Genomic DNA, 23,470 nt, shown 5'->3' on the forward strand with positions numbered 1-23,470 from the left:
AAAGAGCTATTGCTTTTCAAATTGTTTCTTCTTATTGGTCATCTTTCTGGGGAGATATTTTTTCGTCTTTAGGATTACAGAAGCATAGTGTCAGAGGGAGTTCAGAAGTTCTATGAGGCAATGCAAATACTGCCCCTAAAAGGCTTTCTAGCATTCTGTTTCTTCAAACAATCTGTTTCCCTTTGGGAACACTCTAATTGTTTTTTTTTCTTTACATCAAATCTAAATTTGTGTCTTTGCAACTTCCATTTATGAGCAAAACAAGTCTAATATTTCTCCCACTTGACAAAGCTTTTAGATCCTTGAGAAGTACTTTCAACACAATATATTTAGTTACATTCTATTTGATATAAATTCTATAACAGCAGAAGAGGAAAAATTTCTGATGTGTAAATCTTGATAGAAAGTCACTGAAGTCCAGAATTTTCAGAGATATAAAGTCCCCAAGCTTGTTTACTGAGTTCCTAAGAGTAGCATGATATGACTGGGTCTTAAATAAAAAGTGTGGCCTTCCAAGTATGGGGAAGATATAAATCTCAAGGATATTGGTGTCCAGTGACTTGTTACATAGTGTAACTCTTTCAAAAGGAGTGTAAAGATAAATATTTTATATTTTTCAACATTAAGAATTACCTTAATTTTAACCCATTAATTTCTCAACCCATTTGAGAATATGTTTGTTTCATTTCCCCCAGTAAACAACATCTCCTTTGTCATGTTCTCTTAATTTCTTTTTTTTTGTTGTTTTCAACAGTTTTTTAAATCTGTGAGAATGAGCAGAATATATAAGCCAAACTCTTTATAACTTAAGTATTATACATATAAAAAGTGATTATTTTTGACCCACTACCTTAAATTATTTTCAATCATAGAGAAGAAAATCAATCTAAGAAGAATTCTTGATGTCATCAAATTCATCCGACAGTATTTTGTTAAATAAAACCAGAGAAATAGCAGCCTCACTAAGCATTTCATGTCTATTTCAAAAGGTGTATATTCATCCTCAGCTCTTGACTAATATAACTTTATTGTAGAATATTCCCTAAATGATTTCTGACTATGCTGTGATATTTGTAGAAAAGGGACACCTTCCAGTAATATAATCCAAAATCTAAAAGATAAGTACATTTATTGTGAAAAAATATTTTACAGTGTTGTTATGCCTTTGTCATTTTAATTGCAGGTCTGTGTAAAGTAGCTAGTGAAGTATTTAATAGTTCCAGCCCACAAAACACAAATGATGTCATTTAATATTATTAGAATACAAAGTTTCATTTAAAATGTTCCTTTAGTGTATGTAAATATAGGTAGTCCTTAACTTGAAAAGTCAATTGAATCTCAAAAATTACTTTGTAAATTGACTGGTTGGAACAGGGAAGGCATTTTCCCCACTTAGAACTAGTACTCCAAAAAACAGTTCAATAGAATTCCACAAAAACCTAACTAAACCATAATACAGCTGAATTGCAGTCCTGGAAAATGTGTGATGATTTGGAGACTCTCTTCTGTGGTCAGAGGATCTGATACCTCAACAGTGATGACTTTTTGCCATCTTTCTAGGTATCTTTCTAGATTTATTTCAGGATTTATTTCTCAATTTCTTTTTAATTATTTCTACATTTATTTCTGCATCTCTTTCCACATCTCTTTCTAGACATCTCTAGATCTCTTAAGATTTTTTTTTTACAGAACTCTTTATAGATGTGGTTCTAGATTTCTTTCTGATTTCTATCTAGATGTCTCTCTAGGACACTCTAGGTATGTTACCTGAAATTCTCTAGATCTCTTTATATATATTTTTCACAATTTGATGCTATATAAATATATATGTATATGTATATATATAATATTAATAATTCTACAAATCTCTCTCCACCTACCTCCGGATCAATTTCTAGATATCTCTAGATTTCTTTCTAGATATTTTTCTAGATCACTTCATATACGTTTTTCCAAATTTCTTCCTGGATTTCTTTCAAGATCTCTCTCTAGCTGTCTCTAGGTCTCTTAACGTTTTCTAGATTTCTTTCTAGATTTATTACGGGATTTATTTCTTGATTTCATTTTTAAAGTATTTCTACTTTTTTTTATATTTCCCACCCAGTTTCCAAATATTTCTGCATCTCATTCTAGAACACTTTCTTGATCTCTTTACAGATGTTTTTCTGGACATCTTTCTAGATTTCTCTCTAGTTCTCTTTCTAGATATTTTTCCAAATCTCTATATGGATGTTTTTCTAGATTTCTTTCTGGTTCTTTTTCTAGATGTCCCTCTAGATCTCTCTACGTCTGTGACTTTACCTTTCCCAGGTTTGTTTCCTGATCTCATTTTTTTTAGGTTTTTATACATTTCTTTCTCTATCTCTTTCCACATCGCTTTCTTGATATCTCTAGGTTTCTTTCTAGAATAATTGCCTATTTTCTTTCTAGATTGGTTTCTGGATTTCTTTCCAGATTTCTCTCTAGATCTTGGTATGTGGCTTTCTCAACCTCTAGATCTCTGTCAAGATTTCTTGATCAATTTCTGGATCTCTTCCTAGATGTTTTCTTGCCATCTTTCTACTTTTATTTCTGGATTTCTATATAGATCTCTCAATATATCTCTTTCAAGATATTTTTTTCTGAATCTCTATATAGACATATTTCCAGATTTCTTTCTGCTGTTCTTTCTAGCTTTCACTCTAGCCATCTCTAGGTCTCTTACTCCACCCTTTCCAGGTGTCTTTCTAGATTTATTTCAGCATGTGTTTCTTGATTTTTTAAAAAATATTTCTACATTTATTTCTGGATTTCTTTTCACATCTCTTTCTAGACATCTCTAGTATCCCTAGATTTTTCTAGATCTCTTTATAGATGTGGTTCTAGAGCTCTTTCTGGATTCCTTCCCAGGTCTCTCTCTAGGTCAGTCTATGTATCTTGCCCAAATGTCTCTAGATCTATTTCTATATTTATTTCATGAATTGTTCCTTGATATCTTTGTAAAATATATCTATAAATCTCTCTTGATATCTTTCCAGATCAGTTTCTAGATATCTCCAGATCTCTTTCTGGATCTCTTTCTAGATGTTTTCTGGATCTCTTTATTTACATTTTTCTATATTTATTTCTGAATTTCTTTCAATATCTTTCTATAGATATCTCTAGGTCTCTTCAACCTTTTCTAGATTTCTTCTAGCTTTATTACAGCACTTATTTCTTGATTTCTTTTAAAAAAATATTTCTATATTTCTTTTTCAATCACTTTCCACATCATTTCTAGGTATCTCTTGATCTCATTCTAGAACATTATATTGATCACTTTCCAGTTGTATTTCTGGTTTTCTGTTTAGGTTTCTTTCAAAATTTCTCTTTCTAGATCTCTCTAGGTCTTTTATTCGAGTCTTTCCTGAACTCTTTCTAGATTTATTATAGGATTTGATCTTGATTTTTAAAAATATTTACACATATCGTTCTCTCTTTCCACATCAGTTTCCAAGTATTTCTATATCTGATTCTAGATCACTTTCTTGATCACTTTTTGCCTGTGTTTCTGGAGTTCTTTCTTGATTTCTCTCCAGTTCCCTCTCTATTTTTTGATGTCTTCATAGAGGTGTTTCCAGATTTCTTTCTGGTCCTCTTTCTAGATGTCTCTCTAGATCTCTTGGGGTCTCTGACTTGATGTTTTCTAGATTTATTTCAGGATTTGTCTCTTGATTTCTTTTTAAAAACTATTTCAACATTTCTTTTTTCAATCCCATTCCACATAACTTTCTAGGTATTTCTGGATTTCATTCTAGAACACTTTCTTATTCTCTTTCTAGATGGGTTTCTGGATTTCTTTGCAGTTATCTTTCTAGATCTCGCTCTCTTTCTCACTCTCTTTCTAGATCTCTGTCAAGATTTCTTGCTCAAATTTTGGATCACTTTCTAGATCTTTTCTTGCCATCTTTCCAGTTTTTTTCCCATGGATTTCTATTTAGATCTCTGTATATATCTCTTTTGGGATATTTTTTCTAGATCTCTACCTAGACACGTTTTTAGATTTCTTTCTGCTGTCCTTTCTAGATTTCACTCCCCAGATGGGGAGGGAAGAGGGAGGAAGGGGAGAAGGTATTGGTATTGCTTTACATGTAAATTATGTACTTCTTTTAAAAAAAATCCATCTTCCACCTTAGGAATTGTTACTTTTTAAAAAAATTGTCAGCCATATTGAATCGTCCCCTATATTTATTCCCTGCCCCCAACATAAATGTGAATAAAGACTTTACAGTCTCTCTGAGAGGTTTATGAGGTTGGTGCCAGTACTTGGAGGAATGGAGGAGTTTTACCTCCTCACTGACTTAAGACCAGTTCAGATAAAATTGTACATGCTAAAGAAAAAAAATTAGAATGGAGCAAATGGAAGCCAATGATTTTACGAGAAATCAAGAAATTATAAAACAAAATGAAAAGAATGGAAAAATAGAAGACAAAGTGCAATATCTCATTGGAAAAACCACTGATCTTGAAAATAAATCCAGGAAAGATGATTTTAAAATTATTGGACTACATGAAAATCAAGATTACAAAAAGAGCCTAGGCATCATCTTTCAAGAAATTATCAAGGAAATCTGCCCTGATACTATAGAATCAGAAGGTAAAATGAACTGAAAAGAATGCACTGATCACTTCCTGAAAGAGATCCCAAAAGAAAAACTCCTAGGAGTATTGTCGTCAATTCCAGAGTTCCCAGTTCAAGGAGAATATATTGCAGGCAGCCAAAAAGAAACAATTCAAACATTGTGGAAACACAATCACAGCAACACAAGGTTTAGCAGCGTCTGTGTTAAGGGATCAGGGAGGTTGAACTTTCATATTCCAGAGGTCAAAAGAGCTATGATTGTAGCCAAAAATCAACTACCCAGCAAAAGTGGGTATAATACTTCAAGTGAAAAAAATGGACATTCCATGAATTAGAAGACATTCAAGCATTCTTGGTGAAGAAATCAGAGTTAAATAGAAAATGTGACTTTTAAATACAAGAATCAACAGAGGGATGAAAAGGTAAATAGGAAAGAAAAACCTGAGAGTCTTATTAAAGTTGAGGTGTTTATATTCTTACATGGAAAGATATTTGTAACTCACGAGACCTTCCTCAGTATTAGGGTAGATGGAGGGAATATACAAGGTGAATTGAATATGAAAGGATGGTATCTAAAAAAAGAAAATTAAGGGGAGAGTGAGGAATATACTGGGAGAAGGAGAAGGCAGAGGTAGAATGAGGTGAATTATGTCACATAAAAGAGGCAAGATAAAGCTTTTACAATGTAGGGGAATAGGAGAGAGAAGAGAAGCAATGAGTGAACCTTACTCTTATCGGATTTGGCTTAAGGAGGGTATATCATACACACTCAACTGGGTATGGAAATCTATCTCACCCTGCAGGAAAGCAGGGCAGAAGGGGATAAAAGAGGTGATGATAGAAGGGAGGGCAAATTGAAGGAGGAGGTAATCAAAAGCAAACACTTTTGAAGAGAGATAGGGTCAAAGGAGAGAGCAGATTCAACAGGGGCTGGAATAGGACAGAGGGAAATATTGTCTTTCCAAACATGACTGTTAATGGAAGTGTTTTACATGACAATATGTGTATAACCTATATGGAATTGGTTGTCTTCTCAAACAGGGTGGGTGGGGAGGGAGCAGGAGAGAGAATGTGGAACTCAAAATTTTAAAAATAAATGTTAAAAATTGTTTTTATGTACAACTGGGAAATAGTCAATGGAGTATAACAATCTATCATGCTCTACAGGAAAATAGAAGGGAAGGGGATAAGAGAAAGGGGGAGGTAATGAAAGGGATGGCAGATGGGGGAAGGTGTAATCAAAATGCATGCTGTCTTGGTGTGGGAGGAGGGGAGAAATGGGAGAATTGGAACTCTAACTCTTTGTGGAAGTGAATGTTTAAAACTAAAAATGTATTAATTAATAAAAAGAAAGAAAACAGACAAATCCTTTTCCCCCTAAAAAATAAAGTTTAAAAATAGTACACCTCAACTGCATGTGGTCTCCATCTATTCTTTCACTGGAGATGGTTAGTGTGCTTTCATCAGAAGTCCTTTGGAATTATCTTACATCAATCACTGTATTGCTGAGAATTAGAAAATCATTCACAGTTGATCACTATACTGATTGTTATTACTGTGTACAATATTTTTTCCTAGTTATACTTACTTCACTTTGCATCAGTTTATCTAAGTCAGATTTTTCTGAAAGCACCCTACTTGTAATTTCTTATAGAACAACAATATTCCATCACAATTATATACCACAACTTGTTCGGCAACTCCCCAATTGATGGACATCCTTTCAATTTCTAATTCTTTACCACCTCCAAAAAGTGCTACTATAAATATTTTTGTATACATAGGTCTTTTTTCTTGTTTTAAAAATCTCTTTGGGATACAGACCTAGCAGTGATATTGTTGGATCAAAGGGCATGAACAGTTTTTTAGTCCTTTGTTGATGGTTCCAAATTCATCTTCAGAGTGGTTGAATCAGTTCACAACTCCATCAACTAGGCATCATCATGTCTCACCATCATCAGGTCCAGCAGAGAGTTAGAGGTAAGGGGAATTTCATGAGACACCTCCATGAAAGGGGCAAAAAGGACTTCCAGAGCCAGGTGTGGGAGATATCCTTTGTCACATAAGAATACATGCTGTATCTCTGAAGATGACACTGAAGACAAAGATCAAACTTGACACTTATCCCTTCTCATTTTCATCTGATTCTGTCAGGCTTAGTGTTCTAGTCTAAGATCTCATTTCTCCTGATTTCCACCTAGTGTGTTAGTGGTTTGTCTTAGTATTATGTCATCCACAAGTTTGACAGGATTACTAACAATGACTTCAGTAAAATCATGGATAAGTTTGTTGACTGGCACCATCCTTGCCAAGCAGATTGTTGTTGTGTGAAGTGTACCTATTAGTTGGATAGATGTGATACTTTCTGTCTTTCAAATAATTTCTAGATGCACTGTCCAATGAAAATCACTTAACCTAAGCTATGTTTAACCACATTGAAGAGCCTCTCTGTCCCCTTTTAAGAAAATAGTCTTCACTATCGCCAATACAGGAATTTATTTTGCTGAACTAGGTACATTTGTTTCAAGGGCCTTCCCCCTGCAATATTAGGAGTATAGGAATAGGGGAAGTGGGAGAATATTTAAATAAATACTAGATAATTGAAAAACTATAATTTAGAAAAAGTTAAAAAAGGTATTACTTTTAGCTATCAATTTGTGTTTATGCACACACACATATATTTCCATGTAGTATCTATTTGTACATAATGCATGATATAATGTAATATACAATAAATCTACATCTGTGCAAATTATGAATATGAGGTGTTTTTGTTATTGTTGCTGATTTGCATATATATATACATATATATTTATTTATTTGTCAGAGATACTGTAATGATTTGCCTTTCCTTCTCCAGATCACTTTACAGATGAGAAAACTGAGGCAAACAGGGTTACATGACTCGCTCAGGATTATACAGCCAGTATATTTCTGAGGGAAGATTTGAATTTGGGTCTTTCTGACTCCAAGCCACTCACTCTATTAACTAATCCATCTAGCAGCCCTAAACAATATGTCCCTCTAAAACGAAGTTCAATCTTAATTTTGCTGGCTAAAACAAATATTGCTAGCAAGACTTTGAAAGAAAAAAAATGATAGAACTTATCATAGTCTTGGGAAGAGAACCTGTTACTTCATGGTGGTGATGTTGTTTAAGAGGTTCAGGGACCCCTCAAGGACTGAAGTACAGGAGAGGGTGGTCTGAAATAAACTCAGGGACTCAAGTATTCTTTAAGTCAAGTTGGCAAAAGTTTATTGTAATGCCAATATGGTGAGCAGAGCTCCGTAAAGAAGTTGAATTCCATAAGGAACTTGCAACCTAACAGGAGAGATGCTGAAGGTTATATAGGAAAATGAGTTGGATTGTCTGGCAGATATGCTAGCTAATTAGGCAAGAACATACAACCTTAGTCACAGGTGTCATTCACTACTGGAAACCAGGGGAAATGGTTTCACAGGGGTGTGGTGTAGTTTTGGTCTATTACATCTGTAGCAGGAATGCTTTGGGATCCGATGTTTATACTATGGCCTCTGGATTGAATATGAGAACTTTGGGAATCTATACATGATATTTCTGTGGTTATGAGATAGTCCTGTTCTTACAAGAGAATTTCTTCAGAGGTCAGCTTGTTCTTGTGATGCATTAAGATCGTTTGTTTCACTGGGGTCAGCTCAGGAGTTGTTGCTGGGCACAGTGTCCTTGGCAGGGGGAGAAAACTGTCAGGGACAATGTTTGGAAGCTGGGAAGAAAAGGGATCTCAGAACTGGGGTCCAAGCACAAGCACCCCATCAGTGCTGTAAAAGGTGTCAAAAAGTAATGGCTTTTTACACCTTATTGAAATGTGAGTGTGTGTGTATCTATCTTAAAAATCATATGGTTTCTTAAGAATATGAGGAGTAAAATGTATTCAGCCCCACCGCAGAACATATAGAGCTCTTGATACCCTGGACATAAAGAACCACACTGGGGCAGTTTGTTACCGGCCTCTGAAGGGAAGCGTTGGGGGGTGGTCCTTTGCAGAGATCACAAGACCCGGGTCTAAAAGGTCACATGAGTCCATTCAATGGCCCTAAGAGAGGGCAAGGGCTCACTGAACTTCCTGAACATCTTGCAATTGCCTAAGTTATCCTACTGGGGGAAGGGAGGGTTAAAGTGGCTCCAACCACGGGCAGGACCGACCCGGTGTCTGAGTCTCCAGGGGCTCCAAGTGTGTGACTGAGGAAGCCCCAGCACCTGCCACCCCCACTGATGGGAAAAGAGCCTGGGGAGGTTGGGGGGGGGGAGGGGAGACAGAGAGGTTGGCGGTAGGGCATCCTTTACTCTTGACGCACCTCCGCCTGACATAAAGCCCCAGGAGGAGTGGGAGAGGACGGGGCTCAGGCGAGAGCAGCTTTGCGCGCCCGCACTTGCAGTCGTTGACCCTCAACACCGAGTCCAAGGCCACGCGTGCCTCAAGCCACGAGAACAAGGCCGGCACTTTGGGCACCACGTGCTCGGGCAGCAGCATCCACAACGGCGGCAGGTGGCGCAGGCGCTTTTCCAAACCCTTAATTCTGCCCCGCCTACCAGGAAGCAGTCCCGCTCATTGGTCCTCGGCCCCGGACGCCCCGCCCCTGGAAGCCACGTGACAATGGCTTACTAGAGCTCGCTCCCCTCCTACCAGTCAACTGGCCCTAACGGCCCCCTGCTGTGAGGCACGCTTTTGTTATCGAGCAGCAGAGCCAGGAGGACAGGGGGACAGAGAGACAGATGTACTGGCTAGCGGACTCTAGCGTCCTGTGGTCTCTGCCCTGGAGTCACAACAGGTTCCTCTGTTCCCGCAGCCCAAGGGGCAACCCGAAGTTCCCCGCCTTGACCTCAGTGAGAAGGGGCATCCAGGTGACTGCAAGAGCTGCGTGTGCTAGGCCCTCCCACCCCCAGTGCACCTGAACCTGAAAGCATTTGGGGCGTTAGGAAGGGATGGAGGGTCAAGCCCAGCACAGCGGCGGACTGGGGGGAAGGGTTGAGGAGAACGGGACAGCTTGGGGCCCGTGGGAAAGAACAGCCTTCAGTAGGGTCACCTGAGGGTTGGGGGCTTGTTGGCTCACGTAGGGACAACTTGGAGGGTGATGGACCTAAGACGGAGAGAGTCAGGAACAAGGCTTTGGACCGTGGGACTTAGAACAATTCAAAACACTTACCTTAGTTATTTTCAAAGCTACAGAAGATCTTCATTTTTCACTTTCAAAGCTGAGGGAGGACCTGTAGGTAGAGACAGAACCTGAAGTCTGGCTTAGCCTCATGCCATCCACCATCATCATTCAGATGACTTCTTTTCTTGGTTGCACAACTCTCTGTCACCTGCCTTTTTGCTCATGGTTCCAGGTTTGTCAAACCACCGTGTAGGAATACTCTGTAGTTTGCTAGCTCGAAATTTTGATTTTAATAAATTCATCATTTAGTGATGATTGAGCTAGCCTGGTCTCCAGCCTCCTTTATGAGGAGAAGCACTGTTCCCTCATAATAGTCACAACCCTGGGGAGAAGGGAGAGGGTGCCATTCTTCCAAGTTGCCAGTCTGGTCTGACCTGGAGCAAGGAGAGTATCACCCCTTCTGCTACAACATCTTGCGACATCACTTCATCTGCCAAAGGCTTGAAAGGACTATCCTGGGATCATAAAACTCTGCACACTGAAAAGTGTCGACATTTTTCATTTAATGAATAACCAACTCCCACTGGTCATGTTAGCCATATGAGAGTGACCCTGAACTCTCACAGCTATCAGTAGTGAAAGTTTGTTCTCTCTCACCCTGCCTGGCCTCTCTTATTCCCATGTGCCTCAGCCCAGCACTCCCTTCCCTACCCCTACCCCCCAGGGTCCCATGACAAAGCTAATCACCCTTTCATTTGTGCTCTTTGGAGGGTCTGTTGCATAGATAACAAATGTGATTTCATCTTAGATTCTCTCTTCCCACTCCTTCCATCTTCTGGTTCTCCCAGCATACTTGCCTGATGATACAGCTTCCCTGGCCACACTTTTCTAGCACTGGCTCCACTTTTACTACACCCTCTCCCCCCTACTCTTGTTGAGGAGATGAAAAACTACTTGTTCCCCATTTTCATGTTCTCTGTCTACCACTGTGATTCAGTAAGCTATCTGGCTCACAGTCTTTCTCCTTGCAAACTCCTGCTCTCCTACTCAAAGACTTTCCACATACTCCCTCAAATACCCTCCCCTCCCTGTTCTCTTCCTTTTGTATAAACTTGTTTTTCCCTCCTGTTTGCACATTGTATTCTCCATAAGACTATGAGCTCCTTGAGGGCAGAGACTATCTTTGGTATGGCCCACACTTAGCACAGAGCTTGGCCCATGGGAAGTGATTATTAAATGTTTTTGAATGCTCAATATTGACTGATTAATTCCAATGAGAAACCCCATAGGCTTAAATCTTCCTAATAAAATCATGAGGATAAATTTTACTTTACTACCATTTTATTTCTGGCTTTTTCACCATTTTCTAATAGTAAGACATGAAAAAAATAGTACAACTTGTGGATGTTGTGTGTGCAACAACATATTTTCTGGATTCATACTTCGTCCTAAGGAAAAATAAAGAAGAAAGAATAAACTATTTGCTATCATGATGCAAAGATAATTAAAGCTAAATCCATTACAGAAAAATCCACAAATTTAAGAACATTTCTGCAGATGAAAAACAGAGTAAGATTTGTCAGAGAATGTGTATATATGTGGAGGTGTAAAAACAGGATAGCTCAGTGAAATCAAGTGTGTGTACATATGTGAACTTAGGTGTATCTTGGTATGGGAAACTGTCTTGTATTTGAAAACTGGTAGCCTCCTGCTACTCCTATTTGTCAATTTCATCTATAAATTTGTTCCACGACTAGAATGAATGTGCATTAAGGATGAAATTTTTCCATCAGCCAAACACCCATGAGAAAGTTCAATGATTGTGAATGCAAAGAAATGATAAAAATGACATTAATAAAGAATAAAGATGAAAATACCTCTCAGCATTGATAAAACTGGCTTTTCATTTTGTCCTATTTGCTGTTTTTCAGATAGCCAGGAGAAACATCTGAAATTCAAGATGAGAAAAAGGTTTATTTTCTTTCATGCACTTTTTATGTATAATGTACTATGTGTGGTTTAATCAGATTATGTCTAGACATCACATAGGAGAACTCTGCTAGCCTTACATAAGGAAAATAAGATCTAGAAGACTATACATTAACTTTGTGTGTTTTTAGGTGTATATGTGTATATGAATTTGTATGCAAGTAGGTTTGTCTGTGTGGATATTTGTGTGAATGCATACATGCAATTGTATTTGTGTTTTTGAATACATGTGTCTTTATGAATGTGTTTATGTTTGTATGGGAATGTGAGTGAATGTTTGCATATATATGTATGTGCAAGGGTATACAAGTGTATATAGATGTATGTGTATTGAGTGGGTGTGTCTGTGAATGCATATATGTGCCATGCAGTGTGTGTGTGTGTGTGTGTGTGTGTGTGTGTGTCTGTGAATGGTGAATATTTTTATTTCATTGGTAGAAAATTTATCTTCTGTTCCAAAGGAAATTCTTGAATATTTACTCAGTTTTTGCTATAGGCCCCATTTTCCATATGAATTACTATTGTTTTTCCTGCATATAACCACAAGGGCTCCTTGGACCCTCTCCTAGAAGTTGAAATGCTTGTGGAATGTTGTCTTAAGGGAAGAAAAGTATCATGGGTATCATCTAGTTCTACTCTGTCTTTAGTCCTGATGAGGAAAGTCAGTCCTAGAGAGGTTAAATGACTTAACAGAGGTTACGTTAATAGTGAGAAATCGCAGAACTAAGATTTGGACCTCGATCAATCCTCAGCATTCTCATAGTCTTTCTCTTATTTAATGGCTCATATGAGAACAACATAGACACCTAACAAAAATTTTCTGTGACCAAGATGACTCTACAACAAGGAGCCAGATGGATATGGTCATACAGGTACCAAAGAGCCCAAATCAAGTCGAGAGAAAATGTCTTTGATCAGTAGAATTTGTTACAGACACCCAAAGATCTTACCATAAGAAGGAAAGCATGCCTCTCTTTTGACTGATGTTCTCTTTTAAGGAGTCTTTTCCTTTGTGTGAGTGAAACACTAAAAATGCTCTAATGGTATCTACAAGTGATAGCTGCCACTTGGAACTTATCCTACAAGATAAGGTGGCTGTCCTCTATGACCTATAGCCTTACTCATAATACTAACCATCCTTGATTTATGTCAAGGCAGTCTTTACCCCCTCCCCCTCCAGTACCAGTTGAACACCAATAAAGCTAAATTTGAGTAATTCCAACACTAATTGATCAGCATAAAATTCAAGTAGCCTAACCCCAAGTTAATGGTGTCATTAGAATGATGCTCATCATTAGTAACCTCAGAAATGAAAGACAAGGAGGTGCATCACTTATGCTCAGGCTGTTCCTTATTCCCCAGTGTTGGCTCTTGTAAGTCTAGGCTTGGTTGGATAATTAATCCCTTACGGAGAACAGTGTGGATTGACACCACCATGTACAAGTACAGGTATATGTGGGCACCCAGAAGAGAATTAAAGTTTCACCAACAACCTTTTGCAAAAATTGTCATCTATCTAATAACTGGCATAGGAGCCCAGTCAGTTTTTTATATCAACAAATCTATATGTCAAATGGCATTCAACTAAAATCCTTGAAATAAAAGTATTCTTTCAGAGATCCAATTGCACAGAGCACTGAAGTTAGAGTTAGGAATATCTAACTCTACATCCAGCCTTAGAGAGTAACTAGCTATAAGACTGGGGGCAAGTCATTTGGCCTCTCAGGCTCTTTCCATATCTATAAAATTAAGGTAAGAATAGGATCACACCAAGGTTGTTGTGACAATAGAGGAAGATAACTCAGGTAAAGCTCTTGGAAAACCTTCAATCTTTCTATTAATGTTAACTATGAGTATTATCACAGGTTTTTACAACCCCTCTTTACATTCCCCCAAGGGGATTGTTTGTCAGTTCTCATCATGACTATTAAGTCAAGTACAGGTAATTCTCAAAGTAGAAAAGGGTTGAAAGTTAAAATTTTCTCTATCATCACTGTGTAACTCAGGTTTTTCTTCCCCTGTTGAATGAAAATCAGTTCAGCAAGCATGAAGAAGACATCGACTCTTCCAGGAGGACTAAGAAAGGAAGATGAAGATGGCCACAGTCTTTACTCATATAATACTATGAAAAGCATTTTCTTGGAATAGTCTACAAAAGTCTCCTTCATGCATGTTGTAGTTGAACAGAAGCACCAAAGTACCTTAGGCACTAAGAGAAAAGTAAAAATGGTAGCTTTGCTCTAGGTGGTATTGGTCACGCTGAGTTAGCAAGGTGCAAAGTTAGAAATGATCATGTAGCAGTAACTCTGGTGCCAACTGCAGTGAAGGACTCTTCTGGTGGGGGATTAGAGTGTCCTTTGGAAGTTCCAAAGCATGGATTGTCCATGTTTAATATTCCTAAGTTGGTGACTAATGGTGATTTCTTATTATTCTTTTACAAAGGAAATTTCTCAAAGAATGTCATTTTGAAATCAGTCACTAGATTAAACTCCAATTGGTAAAGAATCTATTGCACTAAAATTGGTTTTCATCTCAAGGTTCCTCCAACAACTCTATATAGAATGAAACCAGCAAGAGCAAAAAGTGAAGAAACTTGCCACTCATAATAGACATGGGCTTTTCTATAAATTCTGTTATTAGGCACAGCTTGACCTTCCTAGAATAGCAAGTAAATACATTTTAAATGAAGTCCTGTTTTTTAAAATAACTAACAAATCTGCAATTTTGGGAAAAGATTTTAACACAATGACCCTTCACATCATTCCAGAGCATTCCTGGAAGAGGATTCCAACTGATAGGGGTTGAGGGAGGCCATATGTCCCTTAAAACTATTTTCACTTTCTGAATATATGTCTAACCAGCCATGGGAATTTCCTTTTCAGTAGTGATATCAGTCTTTTGTCAGTATTGACCCAACTCATGATTCGAAAATCTTCAAAATAGTTACTATTGAAGAGATAGCTTAAAAACTGCTACTTAGCATTGAAAGGGGAGAAAATGGAAATGGTTGTTTTTCATTTCAGGTCCTAGTGTGAGAAAAGAGCTTGGTTTTCACAGAAATTGCCAGAATGGTGGTAATATTCTAGAGCTGGACAGGAGATAACAAAGAAACAGGCCATTTAGTCTCTTTGGACCCTCTCATTGTACTGATGAAAAAACAGAAGTTCAGACCAGTGAAGTTACTCACTACAATTTTCTAGGGGAGTAGCTACCCCTTTCTGGGTCAGGAAAAACAGAGTTCATCCTTTCCTATCTCTGCCTAATATATATATATTTATATACACACAACTTGAATGCTCAGTTCTACTGTCTTTGCTGTAAACACCTAACACTAAAATATGTTGAGAAGATGCCCAAAGGCAATAACAGAAGGAGTTTCCTTATCTGGGTGTTCTTTCTGTCACTGCAGTCATATTTACCACCCCAGGCAATTCTCTCAGGTCTATCATTACACCCCTGTTTTATTTGCTTGCCAAGTTCATCATACCTTTATTTTACTAGTATTTTCCCCCAATTGTATGTGAAGATAATTTTTACAAGTCAATTTTACTGAGTTTTGAGTTCCAAATTTTTGTACTTTCCTATCTTCTCTTTTCCTGAAATGGTAAGCAATTTGCTCTAGGTTGTATATGTGCAATTGCTCCCTTGGTCTTTGTCGAAAGAGTGTGACATAATAATTGCCCCAAAAAAGAGATGAGATTGACATGGCTTTATTTTTTTGTTTGTTTTGTTTTTGTTTTTTGACTCTTGACTCAGGATTTAAAAACTGAAATGATGAAGGTGATGAGCAGTCTAAATATGTTGGAGGCAAACATCCCCAAAGTTTTATAATGCATCTTCAGGACTCTGGTTGTACATTTTTTAAAATAGTCAATCCAAATATTGTATAATGCATTGGTACACAGTTATAGGCTTCGTGAAGGCTGTCCTCTGCTAGAGCAAAGGAGCTAAGTAATAAAAGATGAGGAAGGGGGAGGGAAGAAGGTACTAGTATTGCTTAACATGAAAATTATGTAATCCTGAAAAAAAACCACCCATTCCTATTGAAAACACTGGAAAACATAGGAATAAATGGAACTTTCTGTAAAATAATAAGCAGTATCTATCTAAAACCTTCAGCAAGCATTATATGCAATAAGGATAAGCTAGATGCATTTCCAATAAGATCAGGGATGAAGCAAGGATGTTCATTATCACCACTATTATTCAATATGGTACTAGAAATGTTAGCTGTAGCAATAAGATAAAAAAAAGAGAAATTAAAGGAATTAGAATAGGCAAAGAAGAAACTTTGCAGATGACATGATGATATACTTAGAGAATCTCAGAGAATCAAGTAAAAAACTACTTGAAATAATAAACAACTTTGGCAAAGTTGTAGGTTACAAAATAAACCCACACAAGTAAGCCCAACAGCAAGAGTAAAAAGAGAAATCCCTTTTAAAGCTAGGGTAGACACTATAAAATATTTGGGAGTCTACCTGCCAAAACAAATGCAGGGAATATATAAACACAATTACAAAACACTTATCACACAAATAAGGTCAGATCTAAGTAAGTGGAAAAACATCAGTGGCTTGTGGGTAGGTGGAGCCAATATAATAAAAATGATAATTCTACCTAAATTAATTTACTTATTCAGTGCCATATCAATCAAAATATCAGATAATTATTTTCTAGAGCTAGAAAAAATAATATCAAAATTCGTCTGAAAGAACAAAAGATTCAGAATATCAATGAACTAATGAAAAGAAATGCTAGGGAGGGTGGTCTAGCTCTACTAGATCTCAAATTGTATTATAAAGCAGCAATTATAACTTGGTACTGGAAAAGAAACAGAAGGGTTGGCCAATGGCATAGGTTAGGTACTCAAGACACAGTAGTCAACGAATATAGCAATGTACTGTTGGACTAGGTTAGGTACTCAAGAAACAGTTGTAAGTGAATATAGCGATCTACTGTTTGATAAGCCCAAAGACTCCAGCTTCTGGGATAAGAACTCACTGTTCAATGAAAATTGCTGGGAAAGCTGGATAACAGTGTGGCAGAAACTAGGCATAGACCAATCAATGCCTGATATTGTACACAATAATGTCCAAATGGGTACATAATCTAGGTATAAAGATTGATACTATAAACAGATTAGTGGAGCAAGGAATACTGTATCAGATTTATGGAGAAGGGAAGAATTTTTGACTAAACAAGAGATAGAAAGCATCATGAAGTGTGAAGTGGATAATTTTGATTACATTAAATTGAAAAGTTTTTGCACAACCAAATCCAATGCAACCGAGATTAGGAGGGAACCAGAAAACTGGGGGAAAAAATTTACAGCTAGTGTCTGTGATAAAGGCCTCATTTCTAAAATATATAGAGAACTGAGTCAAATGTACAAGAATACAAGCCCTTCCCCAAATGATAAGTGGTCAAAGGGTATGAATAAACAGTTTTCAGAGGAAGAAATTAAAGATATCTATAGTCACAAGAAAAAATGCTCTAAATCACTATTGATTAGAGAGATGCAAATCAAAATAACTTTGAGATACCACATCATACCTACCAGATTGACTAACATGAAAAAACAGGAAAATGATAAATTTTGGGGAAGATGCGGGATAGTTGGAACACTAATTCAGTGTTGGTGAAGCTGTGAGCTGATCCAGCCATTCTGGAGAGCAATTTGGAATTATGCCCAAAGGGCTCCAAAAATTTGCGTACTCTTTGACCCACCAATACTGCTTCTAGGACTGTATCCCCAAAAGACCATAAAAATGGGAAATGGTCCCACATGTACAAAAATATTTATAGCAGCTCTCTTTGTGGTGATCAAAAACTGGATATCAAGGAGATGCCCATCAATTGGGGAATGTCTGAATAAATTGTGGTATTTGAATATAATGGAATACTATTGTGCTATATAAATGATGAACAGGAAGACTTCAAAGAGGCCTGGAAATACTTATATGAACTGATGCTAAGTAAAAGGATCAGAACCAGGAGGACTTTGTACACAGCAACAACCACAGTGTGCAAGGAATTTTTCTGGTAGACTTAGTACTTCATTGCAATGCGAGGACTTAAAAAATTCCCAATGGTCTGTTAAGGCAAAATGCCTTCCACATCCAGAGAAAGAACTATGGAATTTGATCACAAAATGAAGCAGATTGTTTTCTTTTGTATTATGATTGGGTTTGTTTCATGATTTCTCCCATTCATTTTAATTCTTCTGTGCAACATGACAATGTATTTAATAGGAATCTATTTGTGGAACCTATATAAAATTGTATGCTGTCTCCAGGATGGAGTGGGGGGGGGGGTAGAAGGGAAGGAGGGGAGAGAGGGGAAAAATCTAAGATACATCGAAGTGATTATAGAAAACTGAAAACAAATAAAATAGTAAAAAAAAAAAAAATAAAAGCAACCTTCCCAGTAGCTCTCTTGTCATCAGTGAACTGTCTAGTGAAGTGCATGACAAATAAACTGCTTAGTTATGGTGGAAAAAAGAAACAAAAACAAAACAAAAAAATTTTTTTGTCTTCCACCTTAATACTTATTCCATTTTGTAAAAAATTGTTGGCCATATTGAATGGCCCCCTAAATTCCCTCCCTGCCCCCAAGATAGATGTGAATGAAGACTTTATAGTCTCCCTGCTAGTTCTATGAGATTGGTGACAGTACTTGGGGGAGGGGAGGAGCTTTTCCTGTACACTAAGACCAGTTCAAATAAAACTGCACAGGTTAAAGAAAAAAAGAGAAATTTTCCCAAGTCAGTTACTTAAGCATGGTTAACGGGATATTCATTTAGAGGGGAATTCTTCAGTATATGTCATTCTGAAGAAATTTTGCTAGATTAGGCTGTTACAATAACATGTGATAACATGAGCAAGTATAAAAATAAAGTGGAGAAACTCACCATCACTATCACTAGAACTTTCTTCTCTGTGTTCAGTGTCTTTGCACATAGGGAACCAACCTTGAACAAAGAGTAAAAACTTTTAAATATAATTCCTCATTTTAAAATGTCAAATGTATGAACATGACATTTCTAAAGAGGACATCACAACCACTCTGTCTCTTGGTATTGTCTTGGTAATTCTCTTGGCAATGTGTAAGGACATCAGAAAATGAATCCAATTGATTGAGGGAGAGTCTGTCCATATATTTGTAAAACTAATTATAATTTTCTGAGTCTCCACATCATTTGATCAACATAATGAGTGTGCCCATGGGTGTGTTTGTATGTGTTCTGTATATTCTTTTCTCAGTTTCATAATTGAAAGAAAGCAAACTTAGGTTTACTTTCTATTTTTTTAACACTTAATTTTTTTTTTGAATTACATGTAAAGGTCATTTTCATCATTCATTTTTGTAAGATTTTCAGTTCCAAATTTTTATACCTCTTTCTTATTCCCTCCTCCCTCCCCAAGACAACAAGTAATATGATATAGCTTATATATGTACAATCATGTAAATATTTCCACATTGGTCATGTTGTGAAGGAAAAGTCAGAACAAAAGGGGGAGACCATGAGAAAGAAAAGACAAAACAAAAAAAATGTGAGAATAGTGTGCTTCAGTTTGTATTCAGGCTCCATGCATCATTCTCTGGATGTGGTTAGCATTTTCCATCACTAATTTTTTCAATTGTTTTGTATCATTGTATTGTTGAGAAGCTCTAAGTCATTCATAAATGATTATCACACAATGTTGATGTTACTGTGTACAATATTTTCCTAGTTCTATTCACTTCACTTGGCATAAGTTCATGAAAGTCCAGGTTTTTCCGAAATGTGCCTGCTCATCATGTGTTATGGAAAAATAATGCATTTCAATAATTCATATGCCACAATTTGTTCAGCCATCCCTCAATTGATGGGCATCTCCTCAATTTCTAATTCTTTGCCACCACAAAAGGATATGCTATAAATATTTTTGTACATGTGGGTCCTTTTCTCCCATTTTTTTGTGATTCCCTTAGGGATACAGACTTAGTAGTGATATTGCTAGATGCAAAACTATGTAGTTTTATAACCCTTTAGGCATGTGTAAGACTAACTATATTTCCGTCCATCCTATCCTGCCCCTTATTTATTCTATTCTCTCTTTTGACCTTGTCCCTCCCCATAAGTGTTTACTTCCAATTACACCCTTCTTCCATTTACCCTACCTTCTATCATCCCCCTCACCTCACTTGTCCCCTTCTTTCCTACTTTCCTGTCGTGTAGTATAGATTTTCATACCAAATTGAGTGAGCATGTTATTCTCTCCTTAAGCCAAATGTGAAGAGAGTAAATTTCACTTTTTTCCCTCTTACCTCCTCCATTTTCTCCTCCACTGAATAAGTAATAAAGTTTTCTCCACAATGTTCTATCAGTTCACTACTCCACCACCAATGCATTAGTGTATCAATTTTTCCCACATCTCCAACATTTATCATTTCCCTTTTCTTCCATATTATCTAATCTGATAGGAGTGAGGTGGTACTTCAAAGTTTTTAAATTTGTATTTTTTTAATAAACAGTGATTTAGTTTATTTATTTTTTAATGTGAGTATAGATAGCTTTAATTTCTCCATCTGCAAACATGTCCTTTGACCATTTATCAGCTGGGGAATGATGTATTCTTAGAAATTAGACTCAGTCTTCTATTTATTTATTTTTCAAATTTTTAAATGTTTATTAATTTTTATTTTTCAACATTCATTTCCACAAAATTTTGAGTTACAAATTGTCTCCCCATCTCTTCCCTCCCCTGCCCGATGTAGTGTAGATTTTCATACCAAAATTAGGGAGCATGTTATTCCCTCCTTAAGCCAAATGTGAAGAGAGTAAACTTCACTTTTTCTCTCTCACCTCCTCCCCTTTCTCTTCCATTAAACAAGCTCTTTCTTGCCTCTTTTATGAAAGATAATTTACCCCATTCCATTCCTCCCTTTCTCCTTCCAAGATATTCCCCTCTTATCCTTTAATTTTATTTTTTTAGATATCATCCCTTCTTAATCAACTCAGCCTGAGCTCTCTATCTATATATCTATGTATATTATATATATTTATATATATATATATATGTGTGTGTGTGTGTGTGTGTGTGTGTGTGTGTGTGTGTGTGTACAATCCCTCCAACTACCCAAATACTGAGGAAAAGTTTCAAGTTATACATATTGTCTTTCCATGTAAGAATGTAAACAGTTCAACTTTAGAAAGTCCTTTATGATTTTCAGTTTTCTATTGATTGAGAAATGAAACCTTTATCAGAAGCAGAGGCTATGAAAATAGTTTCTCAGCTTTCTGCTATCCTTCTAATCTTTACTGCATTGATCTTGTTTGTTCAAAAACTTTTTAATTGAATATAATCCAAGTGATCCGTTTTGCATTTCCTGTTTCCTTCGCTTGTTTGGTCATAAATTCTTCTTCATAAATCTGACAGATAAACTATTCTTTGCCTTCCTGATTTGTTTATAGTATTGCCCTTTTTGTCTAAATCAAGTACCCATTGGGAACCTGTGACCTCAAGGCCACATGTGGCCCTCTAGATCCTCAAGTGCAGTCCTTTGACCGAATTCAAATTTGACAGAAAAAATCCATTTAATAAAAGGAACTGTTCTATAAAATTTGGTTTCAGTCAAAAGGCTACTCCCAAGGAAGGCCACAAGTTCCCCATCCCTGGATACAGTGTGAGATGTTGGATCTATGCCTAGTTACTGCCATGTTGCTTTTCAGTTTTCACAGCAGTTTTTTTTTTTTTTGCAAATAATGAGTCCTTATCCCAGAAATTGGAGTCTTTGGGTTTATCAAATAGTAGATTAATATAGTCATTTGCTATTTTTTTGTGTGTATCTAATCTCTTCTACTGATATACCACTCTGTTTCTTAGCCAGTACCAAATAGTTTTGATGATTGCTGCTCTATAATATAGTTTCAGATCTGGTATAACTAGGCCATCTTCTTTGGATTTTTTCCCCATCATTTCACTTCCTATTCTTGACCTTTTATTCTTCTACATGGTTATTGTTGTTATTTGTTCTAGCTCTATGAAATAATTTTTTGGCATTGTAATTGGTATGAAAATGAATAAGTAAATTGTTGTATGTATAATTGTCATTTGTATTAAACTAGCTGAGCCAATCCCATGAACAATTGCTATTTTTCCTATTGTTTGGATCTAACTTTATTTGTATGAAAAGTGTTTTGTAATTTTGTTCATATAGTTCCTGGTTTTGTATTGACAGATAGATTCCCAAGTATTTTATATGGTATACAGTTATGTTGAATGGAATTTCTCTTTATATCTCTTGCTACTGGGCTTTGGTGGTCATATATAGAAATGCTAGTGATTTATGTGGATTTATTTTATCTTGCAACTTTGTTAAACTTGATAAGGAAGTTTTTTTGTTGTTGTTGATTCTTTAGGATTCTCTAAGTATACCATCATATCTTGTGCAAAGAGTGATAGTGTTGTTCCCTTATTGAATATCCTGATACCTTCCATTTCTATTTGTTCTCTAATTTCTAAAGCTAATACTTTTAGAACTGTATTGAATAATAGTAGGAATAATGAGCATCCTTGTTTCATTTCTGATTGTACTGGGAATGCTTCTAGCTTATGTCCATTGCATATAATATTTGCTGATGGTTTGAGATAGATACGGCTTATCATTTTAAGGAAAATCCCATTTATTCTCTTTGTTCTCTCATGTTTTTAATAGGAATGGCTGCTATGTTTTGTCAAAAGCTTTTTCTGCATCTATCAAGAGTATCATACAATTTCTATTAATTTTATTACTGATATACTCAAATATTTTCATAAAGTTCCTAATATTGAACTAGTGTTGTATGCATGGTAAAAATCACACTTGGTCATCATGTATTATCCCCATGATAAATTGCTGTAGTCACTTTATTCATACTTTATTTAAAATTTAGATCAATATTCATTAGGGAAATTGGCCTATGATTAGCCTGTAATTGGCCTATAATTTTCTCTCTCTTTTGACTCTTCTTGGTTTAGGTATCAGTACCGTATGTGTGTTATAAAGAGGAATTTGGTAAGACTCCACCTATAGTTCCAAATAGTTTATATAGTATTGGAATTAATTGCTCTTTAAGTGTGTGGTTAGATTTCTGTGTAAATCCATCTGGCCCTTATGGTTTCTTTTTTCCTAGGGATTTCATTGATGTCAATTTTTTTTTCTAAATTGGGGTTAAATATTTTACTTCTTTCATTTCACTTAGCTTGTCATATTTGTTGGCCTACAGCGAAGCCATAGAACTCCCATTTATTACTTTAACTTCTCTTTCAATGGTAGTCAATTCACCCTTTTCGTATTTGCTACTGGTAATTTGGTTTTCTTCTTTCTTGTTTTTAATCAAATCAAATAAATGTTTATCTATTCCTTTGTTTTTTCATAAAACCAGCTCTTAGTTTTATTTTTTTATTTTGTTTCCTTACTTTGAATTTTATGAATCTGTCCTTTGATTTTCAATATATCTAATTTGATATGTAATTGGGGATATTTTAATTTGCTCTTTTTCTGGGTCTCTTAGGTGCATGCCCGATTCACTGATCTATATTTTATTCATGTAAGCATTTAGAGATAAAAATTCTCCTAAGAACTGCTTTGGCTTTGTGCCTTAAGTTTTGGGATGTTATCTTCTTCTTAATGTTGTTCCCTTTGATCAATAATTGTTTCTATGATTTATGATTTGACCAACCCATTCTTTAGTACTAGATTATTTAGTTTCCAATT

At 36.3% G+C, this 23,470-nt stretch overlaps 2 long non-coding RNA genes across 7 annotated transcripts in view; one reads left to right on the forward strand and one right to left on the reverse strand.

The window, feature by feature from the left end:
* LOC140533915 (uncharacterized) overlaps positions 1–23,470 on the reverse strand; it is a 141,218-nt gene that overhangs the window by 100,427 nt on the left and 17,321 nt on the right. For 2 of the 6 annotated variants that reach the window (XR_011977105.1, XR_011977104.1), the window contains exons 3-5: positions 18,639–18,698; positions 11,614–11,684; positions 9,785–9,845 (exon numbers count right to left, since the gene is read on the reverse strand). This is a non-coding gene — a long non-coding RNA (uncharacterized lncRNA). Of the gene's footprint in view, positions 1–7,830; positions 9,846–11,613; positions 11,685–18,638; positions 18,699–23,470 lie in introns of those variants that run through there. The other 4 variants (XR_011977100.1, XR_011977101.1, XR_011977102.1 and 1 more) reach the window with 3 other exon arrangements.
* LOC140533916 (uncharacterized) lies at positions 9,392–11,840 on the forward strand. Its single transcript, XR_011977106.1, has 2 exons — positions 9,392–9,482; positions 11,668–11,840. It is a non-coding gene; the product is annotated as an uncharacterized lncRNA (long non-coding RNA).

This window comes from Notamacropus eugenii, chromosome 3, assembly GCF_028372415.1.
Source record: "Notamacropus eugenii isolate mMacEug1 chromosome 3, mMacEug1.pri_v2, whole genome shotgun sequence".
NCBI lineage: Eukaryota > Metazoa > Chordata > Mammalia > Diprotodontia > Macropodidae > Notamacropus > Notamacropus eugenii.